The following is a 26664-nucleotide window of genomic DNA, read 5'->3' as shown; positions in this document are numbered from 1 at the left end:
GATCGTGGGCAATTCTGCTTTTGGGTTATTTACTTCACGTGTAACCGCAGTCCTTCTCCTTCTGCCGACTAAACTAAGGATCGGGGAAAGTCTGGGAACACTGGTTACTTAGCATCTCTTCAGAAAAGCACAGGAAATGTGTAGGTGTCTGTAAGATTTAATATCCATTTATTTTCCCCTGTTCACATTATTCCTTTTTACCATCACTGCTTGCCTGTCGTAAATCCAATTAGTGAGCTTTCTACATTGCAATAAACTGCTCTTCAGGAAGAAAATTTGCTTTGTGTGCAAAGCCTTCTTCCTCCAACACTATTGTAATGTTCTGGTTTTTCACTGCCTCACAGAGCATTTAAAGAAAAGAAAAATAAGCTCTATCACTGCCTTTCCTGCACTGCTCGCTCTTCCTGCAAAATACTTTCCCCATCTTCAAACAATTTTGAAATAGCAAATATTTTTTATAAGGATGAAACAGAGATACATATTAAAAATACAATAAATAACAACAGAAAGAGATGCATAGTTGTAGCCCAGAATAAGCAAAAGCCTGATAGCTGGTGCAGTTGTGTAGGATGGGAGAGATCCAAGTTGAAGTCCCGGGTCTGAATCGAGGACTTAAACCCGGATTTGTCACGCTTTGAACAATCGCTCTAACTGCTACAACAGCACCGTGCTTTCTGGGTTGGAAAAAAGGAATTCAGCTGAATTCCTAACAAAACCCTCCTGCAAGAGGCATTGCCAGAACTGGTGTGTTCTTGTGAAAGTTTTATTTCCTGCAAATAGATGTTTTCTGAAAAATATTGCAGGTTGTTCTGTTGCTCGCTCTCCGTTCCTTTCCACTATCCAAGTGAATTTTGACTGCTAACACACCACAGGCTTCAGCGCTGGTGTTGGTTTCCCCGGTCTGTGTTAACTCTCTGTGCTCTACATGTTTGAGAGTTTAAACAGCATCAGGGAATATTGTGAACCTTTCAAAATAACTCTGGATTACAGTACCCCTTGATTTCAGCTGTCTTCCCGGACTTGGGTTAATTTTTTCTGTAGTATTGTGGTAACGAGTAATTCCAGGACTTGGTAACCGTGCCGTATATGTAAGTGACAGTGGTGAATTGTCTCTGCTTGCCATGTCCCTTATTCTCATTATTTATTCATGCTTCCCGCCCCCCTCCCCCCGAAATAACAAATTAAACCTTACGAGACTTGGAGGTTCAAAGGGTTGGTCGTTAGTCTTTACCAAGTCCAGTTCTGCAGAGATCAGAGCAGGACACACCGTTACATTTAACTGCTTCAGCATTTCACTGAGCCTAAATTCAGGCAGCACTATCACTTTCCTCAAAGGATATACAAAAGCTTATTGTGTTATAAAGAAACTGATTTTTGGGGCATCTATTCACTGTAAGCAGTTCATTGTGGCTTCAGGGACACGAGTGGGTTTTAGGTATTCCTTTACGCACGGTAAACACCTGCAGAAGCCCGGCTGAGTTTCTGACTGCGTCCGCTGCCCGCATCCGCTCTCCTGACAGCAGCCTGGACTTCTTACAAATGAGACCAGGGCTGCAAGGGAGTGATACCTATTAGCAAATCAAGAAATGGTGGCTTTGAATACATAGTAGTGACCACAAAATTGTAATCTCTTACTATAATGTAGCTTCAGAGAACGATAGCTTCTGTCAAAGCAGCTTTCTGTAGCACCTGGTAAAAAATGCTGACCCTATAATAGCAACTCCTGTAGGACCCGTACAGACACAAGAGGGAGAAGTGGCCAGGAACTTGCTATTTGTTCTCAGAACTTTATTTTTTTTCTTATGGCTTTCAAACAGATGGTGCAGGAGCGATGCTGCGAGGTGCTCAGGGAGAGCAGTGCCTGTTGGTGAGGTGCTGCAGGAATTTCTGCCTCAGCTCCACTTGTGCCGAAGCTGAGCCCTGGGACGTGAAAAAAAAAAAAGGTGGCTCACCAATCGGGGTGCGAGCAGCCATCGCCGTGGGGAGGCTGTGCAAGTTCTGGTGAGAACTGGAGGCTTCTAAGTTGCCCCAATGCCTGTGACATTCCCGTGTCCAATTCTGATTTAGGAAAAGTAACAAAACTCATGTTCCACCTGGCAGTGGTTCAGGGCCATGCCCGGTACCCCAAGCACTTGCAGCCAGCCAGGGGGGACCCCGATCTGCCCCGCGGCAAAGGCGAATTCATTCGCAGAGCTGGATGATGAGCAGAGAAAATGTCCCCGGCACCGCTTTGGTACGGATTATTTTTAACCACCGAGAAGAAGGTGTGGGTTAATTAGGGCATTAAACTGGTTTACTGCGAGCAGCCGTGGGTTCCCTGGGCTCTCGCTGGGCTGAGGGCGCAGGAGCTGGTCCAGGAGCGGTGTCACAGCAAGTGCTGGCACCCGTCAGCCTGCCGGGGTCCCAGAGGGGAGGCAGGTGCTTCCTGGAAAGAATTCAAAAATTCTGGTTATTGGTTTTTTTTAGTTTGAGTGAGAAAGTCTCCCTCAAAGAGGTTAAATAAGTGTTGAAATTCTAACACTGAAACATTTTTCTGGCTTTAACAGGAGAGCTATTAAAAAAATAAATTCTATGAATATTGCTCTGTCTAAAGCAGAAAAAATATTTTTACTTTTTTCTTTGCTGTAGCAGGACTTTTACTAAGCATCTTTCATTTTACTCATATGCAAAAAAACAAAACAAAACAAAAAAACGACAATCAAAGGGAGAACAAATCTATTTGTCTTCTGAAGAAGAGACAAAGTGAAAGGAAAAGAATGTGGCCACACACTCAGCCATAAAAAAATTGCCTCCCTGATAGGATTGTTTGTGAAAACGGTCCCCGAATGTTTTCATGGTTGTGAGACTTTTTTTTTTTTAACATGGTCATGCAAGCTGTGTGTCGCTGGGCTCCTGCTGAGCAGCAGCGAAGGAATTACTGGAGCTCCATTCACAGTTTGAGAACTGGTTTGCATTAATGGGCAGCCTGAACTGGATTTGGATTAGGTTTCACCCTGAGCTCTAACTCGCTCTCTCCACCCCCTAAAATAATAATAATAATTGCAAAAGTATGAGATAGGCCTAGCGTCTCCACCTCCCGTTCATAGCCCAGCAAACCAAATATTATTACATACATTATTGACAGGGTGAGGAAAGTTAGAGGGCATGAACTGAGCCGCATGAAGAGCTGCAGGTCAGCTCCTGGCCCAGCGCCGCTCGGGCTGCCTCTGGCTGCCTCTTCGTTGAACCCGCTGAGTAAAGAAAATAGCTAGAAATACATAAAGAAATACATAAACCAAAAGATTCTGTGATATTTAGTAGATAAGTTATATATATATATATATAGTATCTATATATATTCACTTTCATTAATGTATGGGCATGAGTGGAGGGATGGGAAGCTACAGCCGATGCGGGTGGGTGTAGTTCTTGGGAAACTGGGGAGAATTCAGCCTCTGAAGCTAAATACTGCCTCTTCTCGGTGTTGGTAGTGCTCATGTGAAGAGAGGCTTGAGCAGAAAGAGGCAAGCTGTCTGACAGGAGAAATATTTTGGGGAGCATTTTCTGAATCTCAGTGGCTAGCAAAGGATCTCAGATTAGACACCCCCAAATTAATGCACGTGATACCACCGCAGCCCCTGACTTTTTCTCTCTAGCATCAGGCAGACACTTTTAATTGTAGTTTTGGAGTTAGAGCAAAATACTGGTGAACTGTGAGTAAAGAATTTTGCTAACAGACTGGGGGGAGGAAAGGGGAGAGGCGGGTTTAGGGTAGAGCAAGCTGACTTTGTTTGCATCAGCCCCCTTTGAAGCTGCAGCAGTTTGTAGTTGCTTTGTGTTTTGCATTGCTACCTTTTCATATCTGAAGATTCAAACAATAGCTCCTGGTTATTATCCCACATATTATTGATTAAAAGCTTTGCCCAAAGACCTTCCATCTCACTTTCCAGCTTAGCGTGATTTACTTTTCTTTTTACTCCCTGTAACATATGATTAATGCTGAGCTGGAGAGTCCCAGTGAGATGAAGCGGAGTGTCAGGTAAGATTTGTCAGCTTGGAAGTATAGATTATTTTATGTTTCTCGAACTTTGTGGGCCCAGGGAACACAGATCTTGATTGTTAAATCCATCCACACTTTCCCTAGGGCTATAATATGCCAAAAACATTAAATAGCCCACTTAATACATAACCTCATTCTGTATGCTTGACTATTTTGTTTTTAATTTTTCTTCCCTTTCCAGGCTGCTCAAATGAAATGGGATCAAAGAAAAAAAATTATCCTCACTGGATTTTGTTAAAATATTAATAGGTTAGGGTTGACTGGCTAAATTGAATATCTATGCTGATCTCGCTTGCATGTTTAACTTGTGCTTAGGAAAATATGTTTCCTAGGTGATAACCTTTTATGTACCAGCCTGACTTCATTGAAATGCATAGAGATAAAAATATGTCACACTCCATGGCCATGCTATTCTTGTGTGGCAGTGTGATTATTCAGATGATAATTGACCCCCACCTGTAGACAGCTCAAATTCTGTAGTCAATCATTCCATTTGATGTTAAAATATGTGAAAGTACAATTATATAATTTACATTACAAATCATCCTGAATGCCAGGCATCTCAGAACCACTGACAAACGAAAGGGAAAAAAAGTCAATAAATGAAGTGAATTACACCAGGCAAAGAATTCAACTTTTCTTATTTGCTCCTGCACAACAGCTTTTATGCGGGTGTTGTTGATGGAGCTCAAACAGATATTGCTTGGTACTGAATTTGACTTCCTTTCAGCCCGTCCCTAACTTTGGTGATACTTTCTGGATAAGAATACCTTCTTTCACTGTGGAGATGAGTCCTCACCAGCAGATAAAGGTAGAAACATGTACTTGGCAGCAGGGATTTGTGCCACAAAGCCTGCAGGCCCTCCAGTTGTGCTCCAGATGCTCCAACTTTTAAGGCCATGTTTCTGTAGACTCAGCTGGGTGTTTCAAAGCTGTACAGGACAGTTAACAGAGCATATTTGTACAAGTGCAGATCGCTCCTTGTCGTGCATGTGATTAAGGCCTGTTGTGAGCTCTGATGCCAAGGGGGGCAATTAAATAATAATAATAAAAGAACATGGGAAAGACTGAATTCGAATTAGCTCGTACGATTCCTGCATTATAAATGGATGCGGTGGAGGGCTTCGATTTTGTTCCTGGATCGCCCTTGCCCATCTGTCTGAGTGGTGAACACCCAGAATCTAAACTTTGATGAGTTTTATAGCAGGTGAAGGTTTTTGAATTGTGCCTGTTTTTCTCCTCGGTGCTTTTGATGCTCCCACCCCCTTACAGCACTCCCCAAGATGTGGCTGCAGACAGTATCTCAGACTTTGACTATTCCTGAAATTTCAAGGTTCAGCATTATAACCGTCTATGTATTTACCATCACTCTTAAAAAGAACTTTCTTCTTCAGCAACTTATTCCATGGGTCTGTACTGGAGCATTCCAGTCCACTGGCCAAGACAGACCCAGGTGGGATGCTGTAACCAACCTTAAAACAAGAGCAGGCTCAGTGTTAAACCAGACACAACTTCTTCACTGAGAACACTGCGGTTCAGCTGATTTTGGGGAACAGGGGTGCCTATGCACTGACTGATAATTAGTGATTTCTGCTAGTGATCATTTTAACATGGTTTAATTCTGAACTTAGGTACATGATTTCATTAAAAGTTATAAATCATAAACAAGTTAAGAGATAATATTGGCCTATTTACAGTCTACCTGCAAGAAAAAAAAATAGAATTCATCATCTACATCTACAATGAATAGTATAAGCAGCTATGCATCAAAACTAGTAAATGTGGCTTAAGCCTCTCTTTTTTAGTAAGGAAGCAGTTGAAATACAATTTTTAACACTGGTCTTCATATTGCAAAATTGCTAATTGTAATATTGTCCTGGGTCCTACTATTCCTTGGCAGTTAATGTAAAATGTCTTCATAACCTGCTGTATATTCTTCTACAAAACTATTCAGGACATCCTCATTTCTTCAGCTGTTTTTTTTTTCCCCCCCCCCATAAAGGTGAGATCATTCATAGGACAACATCTGAATTATGTTAAATCAGTAAATGTTTCAGATTCCCAGGGGGGAATATTGTAAGAAATATTCATCACAAAGCAGTTGTGAGCCATGTTGTGCTCAGATGCTTCATTTTAAAAGACAAAACAGAAGCTAGGAAATTGTTTCAAACAGCAAATGGCAGGTGAGGGAATGGAAAGCTGTATTCACGAGGCTCTGGCTTACCAGGTGCTCTTATTTCTTTGCTCCCCGTGCAAAGGACAGGTATCTTTCCTGCACCACTCTTAGTTCAGGAGTGCAAGCAGCAGTGTCCTCTTCTATCATTTTGTTCCCCTTGGCTGTTGTGAGTGGGAAGGCATTCCCCGTGCTGCTCAGCGCAGAACAAGACTGAACCAGGCATGGTAGCTTCCAGACCAGAGAAATTCCTTGATTCTTTTTTAAAGCTCTTTTCCCAAACTCCTTTTTTAAAGCAGGCTGCCACCAGCAGCTGAAATCTGGCTTGCCAGGTGTTGCTGCAGGTCTGACCTCAGCAAAATCCCTCCATCACTATCCCAGGTGTGAATTTGTCCCGTTGTCCTTAATTAAAGCTCCAGCCTGCTCACTGTGAATTTCACACCCTGTACAAGCATCAAATTATGTTGTTCAATTAGTTGTATCTTTTCTTCTATCCTTTTAATTTCAGGCCCATCAAAGAGCTGGTTTACTAAATCAATTTCAATGGGAATTTACACATTGTGAATCATAATGGGATGCAAAATTGACTTGGCTAATGAATAGTTAGTGGCTTTGGGGTTAATAGTTTTGGGTTTTTGTCTCAGGTACTTTGTATTAAATTTAATTTTAATATTGCTTTAATGAACATAATGTATTACTTCTGCTTTTTTCACCTGGGCCCATTGAAGTTGTCTTCTCCTTGCCTGCCGCAGTTGATTTGCTGTATGAACGACCGTATGAGGTTTCTGTTTAAGAAAAGCACCTCTGCTTGGCCCGTTTCTGTGTGCTAAATATTCTAGTCTGGTGTATGAAGTTTAAATAGAAAGTTCTTGTATGTAATAATAGGGATGAAGAGGTTACCATAGCTGTTACTGCCTCTTGCTTCTTTACCAGTTTTACAATGGGAATGTTGCTTCAAAGTCTTAACAGTTTTCATTATCTCCCCAAATCTCTTTCTTTCATACAAAAATCTTTACAAAGGCAATACCTGAAGGCGTAACGGCTGAATCAGTCTTCCAGTAATGATCCTGCAAACAGGATCCTCCATGGGCAGTTTTTCAGTGATGACCCATCGCGTGGTGTGTAGGTTACAGCTCATCCTTTCCGAATGCTCCTGGTTAGACGATCTAACACGGGAGTGCTCTAAAGCTTTGGAAAGTCAGCATTTAACAAATGTGGTTTTGGTTTTCTGTATTCAAACATATTGGGAAAAAAAAAAAAAGAGAAAAGGGAGAAGAGTATTTAAGGAACAACTGGCAGAATAATAACTGGCTGTGATGACCTAGGAGTAGATGTAAGCTTAAAGTAGATTTCTGCTTATCTGAGGAATGAAGTTCAGATAACTCCGAGAGGAATAGTAGGAACAAAAAAGCCTAACAGCAGCCCGAACTTAGTTATCCATGGGTTAACTGTCTGAGTTTCAGATCAATGGTACTACAGACACAGAGGCATCTGAGCTGGCTCTCTGAAGAGCCAGGTCATGTCAGACCGGGCTGGACATCCATGGTGTGAGCACAACCATCCTTCTGCCGGTGGTGAGCTGCAGCTAATTAAGCCCTTCTGGACCTGAGCTCAATATAGCGAGGCACTGGGTTGTCTCTGCTCCATGAGCTGCACCGTGTCCCTTAATAGCTATTTTTTCTACTTTTCCCCATTTCACGCTCTGTCCTAGCATCCCTTGTTTCCATGGATAATGGAGCCTGATCAGATTGTTTCATCTGAGGTCCTTAAAGTAGTTATTAATGGCAGCAGTGACTCTAGAGACGTCATGGTCTCACATTTTCTGCTTAGAAAGCATCCAGACAGACAGTTTCATATCTGCCTTTGTCAGTATTTGCTGTACCAGCCCATGGGCAGCGTGGGCTGCCCACCACTGCCAGGACTGGGACGTGGTGGGCTCCTGTGCCAGCCGGTGTCTGCTGGGCTTCTGCCCCGGTCACTGCCACGGGAACTGCTGCACGAAGCTGGTGGCTGCAGTCTGTGCTTCTGCAGCTTTCCCATATTTCATGTACCCCTACGTTTTCATCTGATGTTTCTTTCTGGAAAATATTTGTGGCAGAGTGTTATGGAGGGGAGCTTATGTTACATCAGAGGCTCTGGTGGGTTTATGCGCACCATTTTTTTCCTGCTATTCCTGTATTATTTATTTTATTTTTTTTACAAAAGAAAAGAAAGGTGACTGTGTAAAGGAAGAAAAAGTTCTTGAGTAGAATTGAAACGTACCAGTTCAGAGTCACCTACCCAAATATTTGAGAGGCAGGAAACACACTTAGAGGATCAGCGGGGCTGTGATGCTGCCAGGAAGGCGTGACTTAGAAAAACTTGGGTTTGATTACCCAGGCTGCAGCACAGTTAGTTTCAGAGATACCATACCATTGTCTCGTTACTGTCTGATAGCGAAGTGAGAGAATGGTCTGCTGACAGTCGGTCAGGTCTTCTCTCTGTTCTTCTTGATGCTCCCTTTTATCAGCAAGCACCACAGCATTTCTCTTTCCGCGGCCTGATCCAATACTTGCTGAAGACCATGGAAAAATTCCTGGGATCTATATGCTGCTGGGCCAAAAGCATGGGTTTTAGAGTTCACTCCCTCTTGTTCCTTACATGCTGAAATGAGTTTTGTCAGCAAATGATGAGTGCCTCCTACAGGCAGTGTGTCACACCTGTAAGAAAGGTGCAGTCTGCACCACCCCGAATCTCCCTGGTGTGGGCGTTGGGTTCCTCGCTGCTGGAAATCAGCAGAGCTCCAGCTTTGCCATAAAACGTCCTGAGATGAGTATGGCTTGGGTTGTTTTTAGAAATGATACTTTATTAATGAGCAAATATAAGAGAGTCTTTAATGTGTAGATTTTAGTTTAAGTAAATATACAGAGCGGGGGGGGAGTACAACCTGCAGCTGTTTCTGCGATGAATGTGAATCTAGGCTTTTCAAGGTCTGTATGGCTTATTGAGAACAGTAGATACACCCTAGCAGCAACGTATGCATTGTATTCGGCTGTGTCTTACTGGCTTGGCTGCTTATTTTTGAGCCACTGCACTTAGGATGAACAATGGAGAGACTGGTGCCGTATTGCTGGCATGGCACATCAGGTATTAAAGACAATTAATGGGCTTTAACTCCCCAAATTACTTGAAAGCTGTTCAGAAGAAATCCAGTGAATAATTTTCAGTCTCTGGAATGGAAATGTCACAGTTTTGTGCTTTGGTAAATAACCGGTTCACAGAGATGTCTTACTTATCACTGTGGTATGCTTATTCATTAAGGGCTAATTGCAGAGGTCTCTAAATGAAACACCGCAAACCACATTCCACTCCAGTGCCAGTTTGTTTAAAGTCTGCAAAGCTTTATTATTAGCACGATTTAATTATGAAAATGGCAACCATGGAGAATTCTGAACACATTCTTTCCCTTGATCATTAGTTACAGGGCAAAAATGAAACACTTTCAACAATGAAGGGTTCATATTTCAAGCTTATACAGTAGCTGCTAAAAGGCTATACTCAGAAAATCAATTTTATTAAAGTCCTTCAAGCACTAAAGGGACTTCCATGCAACTAAGCAATTTTAAAAACATGTCCACAAGCAGTGACTTTTTGATTCATGTTTTTAGCAGGGTTATATTTTCACTGTTTTCAATATTGTCCCCCAAAGCAGGGTCAGAAATGGTTTGAGGGGGGGAGAAGAGGTGAGCAAAGCGTGTTCTGACATAGCCAGGACTTGCATCCTTTACCTTGAGGTACTTAAAAGAGGGAGGACTATCAACTGGAGCTGAGAAGCCTGGCATGCTCGTAACTAAAACTGATCAAAAGTCAGTGGTGTTTTCTCCTTTTTCAGCCTGCTTTTGCAGCCCAGGAAATTAAGTTTGGGGTACTACTAAAAAAACAGTGTAGACTGTTTCTTTTGTTTGGTTGGTTGTTTTTAACTAAGCTGTGACTTGAGCTAAAAATAACAGGAAAATATTTTTATAGAGATAAAAGGGAATGAGATGTATGGCAAAAGGATGAAAAGAGTTCATGTGTTGCTCTGATCCTGAACAGATGAGAGCGGATGAGAGCTGTGTATGTATTTCAGGGCCTGGCAGCACGGGACCGATGGAGAATGAGTGCAAGTCCACCGAAGTCACTGGCTTATAAAGTAAATTATTGTCCTGATCCAAAGGCCCTTTGACTTCCATGCATCAAAACTCCCCCAGTTAGTAGATAATCCTGGCCAAGGGTAAGAGGGTGAAAGTCTCCCAACTGGGGATGTCATCCGCCGACATCTCAGGGGATGAAAAATTTTTGTACTTCTATGTGAGTGTATAACTGTATGTGTGTGTGTGGATAGCTGAGTTACAGTTATTTGGTGGATGTAGGCATCCCATTGGTCACCTACAGGACAAAATAAGCCATCATCTAAAATAAAGTATAAATAAAACATTGCTAATGAAGTAAAAGGCAATAAGTGGGAGCAGAAGAAATAGGTGCCTTGGAAGTCTCGTCTCTGCTACTAACTAAGGAAAAAATGATGCGAAACAACTGTTTACCTGTGTAAATAGTTTCCATTGTTCATTTACAAAGAGCAAACAAACAAACAAACCAAACATACTACAAACTCTCTAGCCAGAATACCTCAAACCCCCAAAACTGCGGCTATATCTGTAATACATGGGCAGGATTTTCAAATGCACAGCATTTGGCCTACTGAACTTTCCATTTAACGTCATCACAAACCTTGCGTCAGCTCAGTGGGAACAAACGGGAGTAAACTGGCAGTGAGTTAGAGAAATTGTGCTCAAGTCCATGCTTGTGTACATGTCCATTACTCCAGATATTCCCCGCTGCAGCCACGGAGGTCAGTCCAACACATTTTATCAATTTTAACGTGTGAATTAATCCAAATTCCCCACGTACTTCAGCAAAGTCATTTATTTCTTCTTTTTTTTTTTTTATTTTTATGTGATGGGATTGTTAGACCTTAAGCCGCTGGTGACAGCAATAAATACCCTTCATTAGGTATGAGTAATTATGACAGACTATTCTATTTCTGCATATGAAAGATTATTTCCTTCTGGGAACCATAAGGACTGTAATTGGTGGGTGAAAAAAATGGTTCTTGGTAAACTTAAAATGCATAAATCTGATTTTTTGACCCCAGTGTTGGTTGTGGTTCTCAGGAACATAAAACTAGGCACCGATATTGTCTGTTTCTGCAAAATCACCCCAGTGTCGGTGCTGGTGCCGATGGCCATGGCGTTCCCCTCCCTGTCCCTGCCACCTGTGCCCCTGGGGAGCGCTTGGCTCCTGCAGGAGCGACAAGCAGAGGCCTTCAGGGCTCAGCCCATCGCTGGTGGAAGGGGGCGAGAAGGGGCACAGCGTGAGGTACCCATCCCCTCCTGCTGCCCGTGAAGCCCCTCTCGAGGTAGCAGCTGGATGCAGGGCTTTAATTCCCTTCCAGCCCAAGGCTTTCTGTGCCTCTGAGGTTGTTCAGGACACAGAAATCCTCTGCCCTTCTCTTTCCTCCCCCCACATCCTTGCTGCCTGGCTGCCCCTGTCTTCGACTCCGCACTTTCCTCGGCTAATTTATGTGAGCTCTGGCGGCTCGTGCCACCTTCCCCTTCCTGTTGTTGATGTTATTGACCATCTGGGGCTGTGACAAACAACTGAACGATATCGATACCAATTTATTGCATACTCTAATTAATGAATTTACCCTGTGACCCAGCATGTGTTCAGGGTAAGCCTGCGGAGCCGTACCCACAGACCGAGGGGCTGGCTTCACAATGAGCTACCTACGAGTTCCTCTTAACGTTTCTAAAGACCAAGAAACACAAAAACCTCCCAAATTGCCACAGTTCTGTTGATTTCATGAGTGGAAATTCAGAGCAAACCTCTTGGGTTATCAGGTAAGTTCTCTAAAAAGGACCACAACCTATAAAAAACTATTACATCTGGCTACAACATAATTTTCACTTCACTTTAGGAACAGGTAGCTGAACTACTGTGAATATACAAATGGTGGGTTTAAAATAAAATGCTGCAACTGGGACAACAAATTTGATTTGGTGGCAAATGGGAAAAGGAAAAAAAAAAAAAGGTGATAAATTGCAGTAAACGCCGCAGCTGGAGATGGAGAACTTCTTACAGCTGCAAGGGGTTGTCCCTACTTACCCAAACGTGCTGTGCCTGCCCTTGCCCTCTTCCAGGTAATGTTTTGCTGTCCTGTTACCAACCTTTCTCTTTTCCTACCCCAGTCTGGTCTCGATCATGCTCATGCAGCCATCCTGGGGCCGAGCCCTGCTGTGGCACCACGGGGCAGGGGGAGCTGGGGGCCTGGCCAATGCTGCCTGGTTGCTGCTTGCTGTGAAAACAGGGGCATGCATGGGTGCAGCGGTGCCCTTCCTTCTCTGCTCTCTTCTCACCTGCTCCCCTGTGCCCAGGAGGAAAAACCCCAATGCAGGGCAGGGCAGGGCAGGACATGTTCAGCCCCATTGTGGAAGGTCTTCCATCACAGGAGGAACACGAGTCTGGTTGCTGGCAGGTAAAGAGCAGGGGAGGAGATTGCTGGCACTTGGTTCCTGCGCAGGTCAGCTGAGTTTAAAATGTGTGAGTGGACGTGGATGGATGCCTACGTTCTGCCAATGGGGGGAAAGTCTGGGCTTGATTTGTACTTGCTTTACCCTCAAGAGCTGCACCATCAGTTCTGGGCTCTATTGCGTCTTTCATCATGTTTTCATTGAATATTTTTTGTTTCATCCTTTCTGTAGGTATTTCATTGTCTTAGTGGAAAGGAAATTCAATAGAGTTTGATTTTTTTTTTTAATTTTATTTTTATCTGAACTTTCAAACTCGTGATACTCAAGTGGATTAGAAATTAGGCAAAATGAGTTCACCTAGGGGTTGCCTGCATGCATTCTGCACAAATGAAAGCCCTGACCCTGCAAATGCACTCCTGTCAGGAGTCCTTGATCTCATGGTAGTCCTTAGGAGTGCTCGGATTAGCAAAGAATTGCAAGATTAAGTCTTAGCAGTTCATTTGAAATATAAGACATTTGTTGCCTAATCTTGCAAAACAAGGCTCTCAAGTTTTCTTTTTCTTTAAAACAATATAAATATTCATTGAGTCATGAAACTCAATGGACTCTTTCAGAAGGTTCCTTTAACCATGTGAAACAGAGGCAGCTGCATAAAAGCTGGGATGATTTTTAATCTCCTCCCACTGATATAGCAACGGAATTATTTGCCCAGTAATAAATACGTGATCCATTTGTTAAATGCCCAAAGGCTACCTGTGGAAAACCAAATAACAAATTCACACGTGGGGACCTGTGGCTGAGTTCTCAGAAAGGTTGAGCACGTTGTCTTGGGTGGAATCGGCACCCGTGCAGGGCCAGCTGGGAGGCGGGAGCCCAGCAGGATTGCCAGTGCCACACAGCCGGACTGCGGGCGATGTGATGGGACGTGCTCTCGTGTGTCTTTAAATGGATGAATTACCTGTGTATTTGAGAGCTGTGGGGCTCTCGTGTAAACAGTTATGAAAACGTTATTTCTTCATTGTGTTTGTTTTTTATGTGTAATGTGAGAAATTTGGGCTTCATCATTGTAAGGGCTTGACTGAGATTGATAAAGCAGAGTGCTTTGCAGCCTGACACTCCATCCTTCATTCGTGTCACCACTCTGCTTCGGTTTTGTTTCCCAGATCTGTCAGAGTTAAATCCAGACCATCAGTTATAACTTTGAACTTCCTGGCTTTTCTTACAACACTACATGGCTCTTTTTTCCCCGTGTATATTGATCTGTGGTCCGACCTCTGAAAGAGAGCTCAGGAGGCTGCAGAGGGAGCCATGCTGGGACGCAGCGAGCACAGGGAGCTGCGGAGCTGGGGGCTGCTGCCCTGCACGTGCAGGGACGTGCTGGGTGCCTGCGAAGCACCCAGAGCACCAGGCGAGGCAAGAGAGCTTCCAGCAGGGACCGATGGTAAAAGTGGCATCACACAGCTCTAATCGATTTAGGAAGCAGTCGACATATTCTGGGTGCCTAGCCAAGGTGTGCAGGGCACAATCGTGTTATTTAACTTTCCGGTGCCGTCATACTGTACATATAAAGCTGCTCTGGGCCTGCCCTACTGGAAAATAAACCTCAGCACAACATGAAAATACATCAAAAAGTTAATATAGAGCAGCAGACTGGCACCAGGCGGGCTTTTATAAAGCCCCTGCTGGAGGCTGGGCTCCTTGCTAGGGCTGAGTGAGCCCTGAAAGATAGAGAAGATGAAAGAAAAGATACATTAGTAAAAAAAAAAAATAGTACTAAAGAAAGAGTTTTCTTTAAACTTATATTGGTAAATTGTTTTCTTTTGCTAATTGAAGATTTTTGTTTAATAGACGTACTGGTTTTATGCCATAATGTTCTGCTTGGTCCCAGTCAGTCTCACCTGCCTTACCGTGAGAGTATCCTGAAAGTACCCATACACACAGGTTCAGAATTCTCCGACATTGCTGAAGTTTACCCAGTGTCAGACAAATCAAAATAACGCCCTGTAGGTCCTGCAGTAAAGCAAACATGCCAAGAGGCTTCTGCTCCCTGCTTTAGAAGCTCTCCAGTTTTTAGCTATGAAAACAGTTTATGCAAAACGTGCCCAGCGAGCCGAGCTGGCGGGAGGCAGGGTATCATGAGTGCTGTTGTATGTAGTGTGACGGTGGCAGACGGTGTTTTTAGCCTGTGTGGTTGTAAATCTGTGTGGGCTGCAATACCTTTAATAGTAATTTAAAATACTGTTAATTACAGTTAATTTAAATTAGTAAGTTAATTTAAACTAAACAGCCAGTTGCTAAGTTTAGTTTATGAATCTCGTCACCTGTTGTTAACAAACAATATAAATAGTGATTAGTAAAAGTGATGTATTTAAGTATCAGGTCAGTTGTTACTACAGAGCAAACTTAGTTAGGCTGCCCTAATTGAGCTGTCTGTGACTGTTCTGTGGCTGCACTCAACCAAAAGTAGCATCTTCAGTACCTGCATTTTGAACACCGTGTCATTCTCACCAGCTAGATTAGCAGATTTTGTTGTGTCATCTTCAGACCTCCACTTCTCACGTTCCGCGTTCCTGGTGCAGGAGTGCTGCTGAACACCCACCTTAATTTTGCATTTCCTGTGCGACACCAACATCAGATACTAAGTAAATCTGTGGCTGCCTCCAACAGAGCTCGGGCGTGTAGCACTGTGTTGACACTTTCCCATTTTTCATGGCTTTGGTTTTTTTATTATTATTATTTTATTTTTAAAGCTGCTGTTGACTATTTTCAAAAGAAGACAGATTTCAGAATGAATCAGTGGAGCTATTTCCAGAGAGCCCATGAGGGCGCTGATTCAGTCCCATTCCCTGACCTCCGTGCCTGGGAGGACGTGCTGTGTTATTGCTGCCTTGCTGAAGCCCCGGGCTTGAGGTTTCAGCAGCAGCAAGCAGGAGTGGCTCCGCTTGCATTTCTCGTGATTTACATTGGGGTAACCGAGCCCAGCATCTCTTTTTCAAAGACTAGCCGTGCCTTTAAAGTGCTCTCCCTACCAGATTGCAATATGAAACGTGCACTTGCTGCCTGCTCTCTAAGTTTATGCTGGGAGTTAGCAACTCTGTGTGCTTTTGCAACAGCCACAGCTGCTCTCCTATCCCGATCCTGTGGTGCTGTGTCAGGGATGCTGTGTCACGTTCTGCACCCGTGCCTCGCCCAGAGGCCAGAATCCTTACTATGTCACTAACACCTTGATTGAATTTAAGGGATTTATGTTTCGCGATGGCACAAACCCCACGAGTGGCGTTCCTCGGGAGCAGTTATTGCTGGTTACTACCAGCGTTACCAGCAGTACTTGGCTCACCACAGCCCTGCCTTACTCCGGCTCGCCTGCCCCAGCGGGTCACGGGTACCGTCGAAGTGCTCTTTATTCCCTCTGCCCCCCACCACATCCCTTGTGCGCCCAGCAGACGGGTCCAGCTGGGATCCCGCTGGGTGCCGGTGCCGCGCCTCCACGAGCCGCTAGGGCGCAGCCTGGCTCCGCCACCGGCGGCAGCGGCGCGTTCGTGCTTTAATGAGCGAGAAACACGGGCAGGCAGCGGCGGAGAGGATATTGCATTCTTCCACAAAGGGCTGCTCGGCTTTCTTTTAGACACTGTTTTTTTTTTTTTTTCTTCCCTCTTCCCTGCGCCAGCGGAACGGGCCTGTTATTTTAAATTGCTTTCCTCCCCTTCCCCCCGTTTAGTTAAATGAATGTATTGATTAGAGCCCATTAGTGTGTAATCGATTGTTAATTTGACTCATCTTACAAATCATGTTTATCTCTATCAATAAAAAAATGTATATATTTTGGGTCTCGTGGCTGCAAGAAGGTGACGAAAAGCCAGGGATCCAGAACTAAGGCTGCGGATGAACAGACAGACAGTGATACCCTGCAGTATTAAACAAGACAAAACTAGGCACAGGTTGTAAGCAAGTCGTTAGAGAAGAGATGGAGTAACTAGGATGAGTAGGCAAGCATTGAAGGAAATTATATATATATTTTTTTATTATTATTATTTTTTTAATTCTTTCATTTATTTTTTACTCTTTGCCAAATGGATGGCCCTGGACGTTGTGGTATCTCTGAAATACGGCAGGCCTACTGCTTCGTGCAGCTGCAGGCTGGCACCCATCCCTTCGGATGTGTCCAGTCACAGAGCTGCGCTCCCTGCCCCTGGGTGCTGAGCGCTCCTGCTCTGGCCACCCCACGGACCTTCTGTGCAGCTGCAGGTTTTCCTAGACCTAGCAAGACCAAAATATTTTAAATATTGGCATTATTTTTGAATACTGAGCCCAGAAGGCATATGATGCTTTTTCAAAGGCTAGTGGAGGAGCTATCAACGTTCAGGCAATAATCTGAGAGCTTTATATGGGCAGGATCCATGGAGATACCAACTAATCCCTTCCACTGAGGCAAGTAGAGCCAGCATTATTATCCCTGTGGCACGGATCAGAAAATCGAGATGAATAGTTAGCAGAAGGGCATAAATTTGTGTCAAAGTTAGTATAAGAAGCCCATACCAGGAGAGCTTTTCATATAATGGGTAGTAACTGATAAAAATTTAGCTGAAGTCTTGGGGTTTGCATCTTTTAAAAATATTTATTTTGGACACTGGAGCTAGACTTGCTGGTGGGTTGTTCTTGGTGGTCTTTCCCCTTGTATTTACAGTAAACGATGTGTAAAATCACTGAAAATACAGCGGTGACTGAAGGGGAAGAGAGAAGTGCTATGGGTGAGATCTATTGAATTGTTTTGAGCAGAAAGTGCCTTTTCCTAAAAGCCTGAAGTATTTTCCAAACAAGGTATTTTGAGACAACATTTTCACTTCAGAGTCTAACAAGCTCAATTAAAATACTCCTAAAAGGACATAAAGGCACTGGATGAGTAGGGTGAACCTATTCCAACACAAACCTTTTTTAATTCTTTTCCTTCAGTATTCTTCAGCCCAGAAAGGAGAAAAGGAAAAATAAAAATCAATTCTTCTCCCAGCTCTCCTATAGATGGCTTCATTTTTCTCCAAATACGTTTTAGCAGCAGCCTCTGTGATCATCTAGTGCTGGGTAGATACAATCCATATGTTTCTCCTTTTAGGAAATATGACTCTTATATAACAGCTAAAAAGTAAAGGCCAGGAAGATTTGCAGAACCATATAGCTTATTAGCCCGTAATCCATATTGGAAAAGACATTTGTACAGATCAAGCTCTGCTGTGCATGTGCGCATGCAGGCAGATCAGTCTCTAGCAAGTCTGCATAGCTGAAATTTCTCACCGAGAGAAATTGCTCGGGAAGTGGATATAGGACATGAAGGGCCAAATAAAACTGGGGAAAAAATGCTTTTTCAGTTGGCCCTGCAAAATTTCACTAATTCAATCTGAAAAACAGCACGTTCCTCGGAACCGAACCTAAACGGAGACGTTGGATCACGTCTGCTGGTGTCTGGGGAAACTTGGTGGAGAGTTGGGATGGGAATGGTGTACAGGTCAATGGATTTTGCAGAGTTCAGGCAAGGTTTTCCTTGCTGGGCGCACAGGCGTGCCTCTGGGTGCAGCTCTGGTGCTTGTGGGCAGCCAGCAGGGTGACACCAGTCCGTGCCAGGCCAGAGCCGTTAGAAACTTCTGGTTCTTACCTAGCACAAAGCTGTGCACGAGAGAAAATGCAAGAGTCTCCGCTGCAGTTTGTAGGAGGTGCTGGTGTACCTGTGCTACTGCATTCAGCCTGATAACCCCGTGCTGCAGCTTGGAGACATCCTTGTCAAGCTTCTCATGGCGAGGTCTTTAATTAGTGCTTGCGGAGCACTGAAATACCGCGACACCGTACTACTGCTACTAATGAAAATAAACCCGGACTTGTGTTCCTTGGTCTGTTGACATTTACAGTTGTGAAGCCTGAGCCAGGCTGGGAGCTGCTGCTCCTGCCCAGGTGAAATTTGGGTACAGCAAGATGCTGCCAGGTGTCCCCATGCTTCAGACCCGTGGCACGAGGCGATGGGGCAGTGGCTGCTGTGCTGGCTCTGCCATGGGGCTGCCCTTGCTGGAGGCAACATCAGGGCTTAAACAATGCTCCTGTATTGTAACTATTTGTTTCTAAATTTAAACAGATAAATACATAACACCAGAAAGCTTAATTTGGGTAAAATGTGGGAGAAGGAGGGGAGAAAGGAAAAGTTTCACAGACTAAAAGAAGTGCAAAAATATTTGTGCTGTATTTTAGTCTTTTGGGTTTCTTTTTGGCTTTGTTTGTCTTGTGGCATTAGCGGGTAGGCCCTACCAATTTTGCTGGTGTGTGTTTGTAACCCAGGAATGCTTTTTGGCAGAGGTAAAATTAGAAACAAATCTCATGTGTTCTGCAGTGCCCCCTCCATGGGGGACAGGAACAGAGTATGTGGCTTTGTCAGAAGGACTCCAGGAAACCACAAAGAAACAGAGATTAACATCAAAATCGGGGCAATAAATTAAAAAAAAATAATAGAAAAACAACATTGTAGTTGTGGAGTGGTGTGGAAGGGGAGCGCAGCACAAAGCCCACTGCACTGCTTGGAGCAGGTGGCAGAGCCCTCTGCGGTGGGAAACAAGTGCATCTTAGGGCATCTTCAGAGACATGCTTCCAGGGTTTCGAGGGAAGCTGATGCTGCTGCTCTTACCTGTCTACATTCAGGGTTGGAAACAAATACCGTGCTGCTGCCCGCCCCCTGGCAGGGTGGGAACGCTGCACGTGCAGCCCATTAAATTCAGTGCAGGCAGGTTTTCATTTCCAAGCCCGTGTGTTGGGAGATGATGGATGGGGAGATGTATGTCTCTATAATGAATGTTTCATTACAAATATTTTTAAATGTGCAGCGTGGCTTTTCATTTCCAAACAAGAAGTGTCATCCGCTTGCTTGAAGCTCTTGGGCCCAGTATGAGTGATATTGCCCAAGGAAGTGATTGAATAACCACTCAATATATTGATTTAATATAAAGCTATATTTGCTCCCGTGTTAATGCAAAGCATCAGAAAACCGTAACAACATCATAAACTGCATAAATAAAAATGGGAAAGGGTTATTATAAGGAGATTAGGGGTGACTGATTGGTGGCATCACTTGTTCACAAATATTGAAGATTTGTAATGGGTTTGGCTTTGGCATCTTGATGCCCTGCCTATGAACAGTCCAGTGACCAAAGTGTGCTGCCAAATGCTTACAGAAGGCAAGTCTCCAAGCTTGTACGCGTGGGTGTGCAAGCAGCACTTGAAATTAAGACACAGGTGAACTCATGAAAGAAACTCAGGGGTTTATCAAGTGTCTTTTATTTGCACAATTACAACAAAATTGATTTTAAATGTTCAAGGTCAGTATGAGTACAGAATGTTTAGAAGCTTCTCGTAATAAAAATAAATAAATAAAATCCAGTACCTGTGTGGGTTGATGGAGAGCATCAGGAAGCCTGTCATGAGGGGCTTTAAGCCAAACTTCTACCAGGAAAGCTGGACAGCCTGTGGGGTTGCTCATGTGTGCCAAAGGGTGACCTTTCCATGAGGGCAAGAAGGGAGTGGGGAAATGGAGCTGAGGGTTACTGTGCCCCAGAAGCAGGCAGAGCAGTGCTGGGAGGTCTCAACCAGGCAGGGGGTGCTGATGGCAGCTGGGCGTGCAGGAAGGGAACCTCTGTAAAATAGCCCAGCAGCTTTCCTGCGATTATCAGCCCGGGTTTGTTAGCTGCTTTTCACCTTACCTTCTCTCCTCAGCCTTCTGAGGGATTTTATTTTAACTTAAATTTTTACCTATGCACGCTATATAAAAGTGTCTTGATCTCCGCAAGCCTCTCTCTGTGCTGCTCTAAATGTTTTGCCCTCCACGTACAAGAAGGACTTCAGGGGCTTGGTTTCGCCTGGTGTTGGGATGCGATGGTTCAAGTGGCACCATGCGATTCCCTGGTGGTGCCACGCGCAGTCCTCAGTGCAGGTAGGAAAGAGGCAGGCTTCTGGGAGAAACCCGGCAGCACCACTTCTCTGCCCCATGACCTGCCCCCCATTAAAAATGCATTATGCACTAGCACTAAAGGGATAAATTAAACCCACCCCGACAGCTTTAGGTTGTGCAGCTGAGGGCTGAACCCAGTGGTGGAGAGCCAGGCTTTCTCTGCAGCTGGCCGTGCTGCTGGGTGCATGGAGAGCTGTGGGATGCCATCCGGTCACTGACACTGTTTTCCTCTTGTTCTTTGGTGGAGGAGCAGACCCAGCCTCTCTTTGCTTAAGCACCGAGTTGACAATGTACGTCCCAATAATGCTGCCTGAATTTGACCCCAGAATTTGTGGGTTTCTCCATAGGATTTTCTCCACTGGACGCTGCCTTACGCTAGGAGGAAAGTGGCCAAGTATTTGATACTAATCTTAGAGATGTTTCATTTTGGGCTTTCACTGAAAGTTGATTAAATGCAGCGTGTCATCCCATTCCTGTCTCAAGAAGCAATAAGCTGTGCTGCTGGCACAAGAAGATCTTATCGCAGAACCTCTTCTGCTGCCTTGGCAGCACCGTACCCAAGCGCTCGTTCCACCTGAGGGTACAAGAGCTACCGCAAAACCAGGCAGATAATGGAGACCTGCAGACTTACCTCAATTAGTCTGTAGCTATTAGGGGCTTGCAAGAGATAAGTGGCTTCGCTGGGGCAGGATGAGAGGGTGTATGGGGCAGGGTTAGGTAAATAGTAGCTGAGACCTTTGGGTGACGAGTGTCCCTTCCCTCGTAGCAGTGGGCCCGAGAGCCCTGCAGTCCCACAGCTTGCATGAAGAGGTTTCACTGCGTTTGTTGTAAAGAGCTGCAAATCTGGTATGGGGATGAAGCTGGATCATACAAATAGCCTTTTAAGGGAAGGAGAACGAGTGGAAATATCATAAAGCTCCTTTATATCTGTATAGATACATTCGCATTAGCAAGATAGTAATGGCATAGTCATATTTTGGGGCTTTGCACCTCTAACTGAAAATAGCAATGCCGCTAGAAGCAGGTGTGCAGAGCTGGCAGGGCTCGGGGAGACTGATCCCAAATGAGGGCTAAGGCTGGGTCCTCACCCAAGCCCTCTTCTCCCGCAGAATCTGGCTTTGTAGCCAATGCTGTGGCTGTATTATAGCCACATTGCCTGTGGCTGGGTGGGAGCTTTATGAAAGGTTAAAATAAAAGGAAATTTCCCCGAAAGATTGGAATCCTGACAAAAGAGAGAGCACCACCCGAGATGGGCTATCATGAAGGTGCTGTTGTGGTCAGTTTAGGGGCTTTATGTTTATGAGCTCTGTGAGATGTGTGTTCTGTATTCAAGGTCTGATAAAGTGGATTGTTGACAGGGAAAGCCATAGGCTGCTTCAGAGTCAATAGTTACTTGCTTCCTTGTACTAATAAGGATCCAGTAAGTTTTTAAAAAGGGAAATTTATCCTCCCCTGTAGGAACCAAATGCGTGGAGAGCTGGACGTGAGATCAGAGCTGTCAGGAGCGGGTGGCAATTAGAGCTCTTAGAAAAGTGGCACCTCCTTTTCTCTTCTAAAACACCTGGGGGATGCTTGTGTCTGTATCTCCACACATGAAGCGGACCTGCTTTGATTTGGTTTATTTTATTTCAGATCTGTTAGGGTGTTGTATACTGTATGCTGAAAATGCAAAGTGAAATGCGTGGGACTTGCTGAGGTTATCCCTGGTGCTCTGTTCCCTTCTGGTACTGCACTGCTCGCGGCACTGGCACCACCAGCTCTAGCTGCCCACCGAGCTCAAAACCTAAATTTGACTCACTTTTCTGATGAAAGCAAGTAAAGTAGGCAGTTTAGGAGTCCTGTAGTACTCCCCAGTGGGCAGGTATTGTTTCTTTGTAGCACAAAACTTGGATTAAGTCATTTTGAGGGGAAAAACAGAAGGTGAGCTCCCTGCAGGCTGCGCTGCCAGCGAGCACACAGCACCTGCGGGATGCAGCCAGGCGGTGTGCTGAGCCAACATGGGACGGTCTGTGTGCTGCCCGATGGCAGCAAATTGAAATATTTGGTTGACTGTGCACTAGCTTGTTCCCAAGGGTGCGGTAGAATGGTGCCCTCCCATGGGAATTCCTTGCTCCAGAGTTTTCGCAAGAGAAGAGGAGCACAGAGGGGACACCCAGCCTGTCCCTGCCTTGGCAGGTTAGACAGAGCAGCTCGAGGATGGCAGTCCCTGCGGCAGCTTTCTGAAGGGAGCTTTGGACATCCTGAAGTCTGCCAGACAGTGGGTTTCAGATTCCCTTGCACTTGTTAGAGCTCCTTCAGTCATCACGCCTCCTCCAAGTGCAGCCTCCCCATCCCCAGTCCTGTGCTTCCTCCCCTGCTATTGCACAGCTCCGAGAGACTGAGGAAACCGGGCTGGCCCCTGGAGCTGCTGGAGGGCAAAAATAAAATAAAAGTGAGATTATTCCTGGTCTGCAGACACATCCTGAGCTTGCTCGGAAAAGGCTTGCCCCGATTTCCTAGGCATGTTCTTCAAGTGGGTGCCGCCGGGTTGCTCCCTGCAGGACACTGGCTGGTGTGCGAGGAACCAAGAGAAGCCCGTGACTCTTAGTAGGTTGTGCTGTAACTCAGAATAATGCCAGATGTTTCATTATGTATCAGCTGGCTATAAAACTGCTTCTTTGAGCCATTGAACAAAGACAGTTGACAAAAGAAAAATTAATGTTGTGTCTTTGATCTCATGTTTTAAATTTGTCTTTTATAAATAATGATGGGTTCTGGTTAAAAACACTGTAACAATTTGTTAAATATGCAAATGTCTGAAGTTTCTTAGCAACAGAACAAATAAGTGTTTTTCTTCTAATATAATATGTATGCTAGTTTAGTAAGCACACAATAAGTTAATTAGGCTGCGGTTAGGTATTATTTGTAAATGTCATATTAGCATGCTGTTTTGTTTCTTTGTTGCAACCAAAAGCCTCAAACTCACTGATGTCACTTATTGCACGTTGTTTTTTTTTTTTTTCCTCCGGTTTTGAAACGAGTTTATTTTTTAACACACTTGCGGGCAGAATAATGATTTATTAAGTCGTATATTTATTATTGTTTTGCTTGGTTGTAATGTCTCATTGTCTTTACGTTGTTAGCAATGTCAGAGATTTTTACAGGGAAATCAAGGAAAGTACACATTACATGTGTAATAAAGCTGCCGCAGTTTACTATGATTAATGCTGTTACGATGAATACCGAATAAATTAATAATGATGGGGCCACTTAATTTTAAAATGTTGGCATTTGTCTAAATGCTGCTCGGAGAGAGGGTGGAGGCGCTTGGCACGGCAGGAACTGGATGAAGCAGTCATCCTGCTGCCAGCGTCCTAGCAGCTTGTTTCTCTCCAACAGTTACGGTCAGCTCTACCAGACTGGCTGCCAAGCAGGCTTATGTAAATCCAGGGAACCTTTTCCTCTACCTGTAGAGTTTCACTGTATGGTCTTGTGTTTTCCCTCTCCTCTGAGAAAACTTTGTTTCAAGAGCTGTGCTGCCTGCAGGGGCTTGCTTGAGCTGATGGGGGGAACCACGGGCAGTCACCCCCCTGTTCCATGCGTGGACCGACTGCTGCAGGACCGATTGGACAATTTTATGGAGGAAGGGGAAAGGAGCAACCCAGCAAAGGTGAAATAGGATTGTTATATCAGTGAGAAAGGGGAAAGTGCTTTGAAGTCAGCAGTTGCTGACCCTAAGGTCTTGTGGTCTCAGGAACATTTGACAATGTTTCCCCTTTTAGTCTTTGTACATGTGAGAAAATGCTGGTAGTAGTACAGTTATTTTAGACGTTGTTTGAAATGTGAACAGAAACCCTATAGCAAACCCTAGGTGGTGAGGACTCCTCCGCTTTGGATCTGCAAACTTAAAATCTTTCAGAGTTTGTAGTTTGGAGTATTTCAACCCCCTGGCCCTGCACTCTAATGAACCTTTGACATTTTTAGCGTGTTCTCGACACCTGTACACTCACTGACCCATTCCATGCGCCCACCAGCAGTGATGTGGCACCGTATGGGTGACCGAGTTACTCCAGTACTTGCCACTGGAGCCATCACTCCTCCTTTGCGTTCCCATGTCGCTTTTGTCCTTCCTTCCCGTTCAGTCAGCGGCAGTCCTGTAGGAAGCATCTGGACCCCTTCTCTCTTTTTATTTTCACACAAGGGAAAAGAAGTCTTTCTCAAAGCCGTTACTGATGTGCAGTAGCAGAAACAAGTGGATCTTAACCTAAGAGAAACTTTGGGCTGCTTGTCCCGAATATGACTTGATGGGGTTTTTGTTGGTCTCGTGGCTTGCCCTTGCTGGCCAGGTGCGATGGTGTCACTGGGCGCAACTCTTGCAGCGGTGTTATCATGTTTGGATCCTGACCAGCTTGCGACAAAATTCATTACTGCAGCATCCCGGGGAGATGAAGGGGATTTGACTTCTGGGTCTTGCAAAAATTTCATCGCATCAGCAAAGCAGCAATTGTACAGGGAGAAAATACTCTGAGCACCTAGATCTACAGGCCATCTGTATAACGCGACGTAGTTTTCTTTTCACTGAGCACCCCCAGCTTTGAGCTGAATTAAGGCATGCTGGGTGGTTTATTTTGTAGGGATTCTGGAGCACGTTGAATGACGGATCTCCTCCTCAGTCAGTCTGCTCCATATATTATCTCCGCCAGTAATTTTATCAGAGGCTTTCATTTTTGGAAGAACCCGACGCCTGTGTTGCATATCGACTGTCAGTTGTGTTTCCCCCAGGGATCCCAGCAGGGCCACCCGCAGCAGCCGGGATGTGTTTCTGCCAGGATGACCCACACGGGCCGGGTACCTGTTCCCTGGGGACCAGAACACACTTACAGCTGTGGTCCTCACCACCCTGACAGCGCTTCCGAGCAGGACAGTGGAGGGGAGCTCTGGAAAGAGGACTCATCCTGGGGCTGGACCACAGTAAATGGCCTGAAGAAGCGCACAAGGACCTGTCTCTGCCATGAGGCCATTTCCAGCTGCCACCAGCCCTTGTGGAAAGAGGAGAAGGACAGGAGCAGGATGCAAGCAGCTCTGTGGCCCTGCATATGAAAGAGCGTCACAGGAACGCCCACGTGCGTTTGGTTAATATCCTAAAATCCAGCTTAATGAAAAATCCAAGTTCCATCATAAACTGCCCTCTTGCTAACGTAATGAGACAGTAACCCGGCTGTCCCCACCAGCTTGAGGACCTTTATGGGGTTTTAGCTGGGCTGGGCATTTTGGCCAACCGGGTTTTGTTGTTCCCTCGTTAGGGATGAGGGCTCTGTCCGAGGTGGCAGCACACCTCCGGGAGGGTGTCCTAGAGTTCGCAGTCCTCAGCATTTCAGTCTTCAAACAGAACCCACTTGTGTGAAACAAACCTCACGTCCTGCTAGAGCTGTGCCTGGCACAGTGGAGCAAAAGTTTTCAAGCATGTGCTCATTAAGCTCAGGTAGACAGCGAGCAAGTGCTGCATATGCTAATGAAGAGGCGACGCTAATGAGCTCGGAGGCTGCCGCAGGACCTCGCTTTCCTGCTGCCACCAGCAGTGAGCGTAGGGAAGCCCCCGTGGTGGAGCGGCACCGAGTCGGCGGGATGGGGTGTGCGTGGTCCTGCTGGACTGCTGGACGGACGGACGGACAGACGGACGCGTGGCAGACGCCGTGCTATTGTTATCCAGCCCCTTCCCCATTGGCTGCACACAGAGCCTTTTGTCTGCCGCAGCCAATGGGGAGGGGCCTGGCCACAAAAGAACAGTTTGGTTCAGGCGCTCCCGTGTTTTATGAATAAATTGGATTCTCCTTACGGCATTATTAACCTGCTGTATCCTGACGGGCTTAGGGGAGATTATCGTGCGCTTGAACAAATCAGCATCCCCAGATCCACACAAATACTGGGTTTTAACAAAAATATACTG

The 26664-nt window shown here is 45.0% G+C and overlaps 1 protein-coding gene and 1 long non-coding RNA gene across 2 annotated transcripts in view; one reads left to right on the top strand and one right to left on the bottom strand.

Moving 5' to 3' along the window:
• Window positions 1-26664, top strand: part of LOC310905612 (uncharacterized protein) — a 724478-nt gene that overhangs the window by 339502 nt on the left and 358312 nt on the right. The gene's annotated exons all lie outside the window — the stretch shown is intronic.
• On the bottom strand, window positions 1819-12413 carry LOC310905619. Its single transcript, XR_014589178.1, has 4 exons — window positions 6264-12413; window positions 4810-4971; window positions 3114-3247; window positions 1819-2425 (listed from the first exon to the last, which is right to left on the bottom strand). It is a non-coding gene; the product is annotated as an uncharacterized lncRNA (long non-coding RNA).

The sequence above is a fragment of the Anser anser genome (genome assembly GCF_964211835.1).
Source record: "Anser anser genome assembly, chromosome: 11".
NCBI lineage: Eukaryota > Metazoa > Chordata > Aves > Anseriformes > Anatidae > Anser > Anser anser.
Note: the sequence above shows the minus strand (reverse complement) of the source record. Positions and strands in the feature narration are given on the sequence as shown.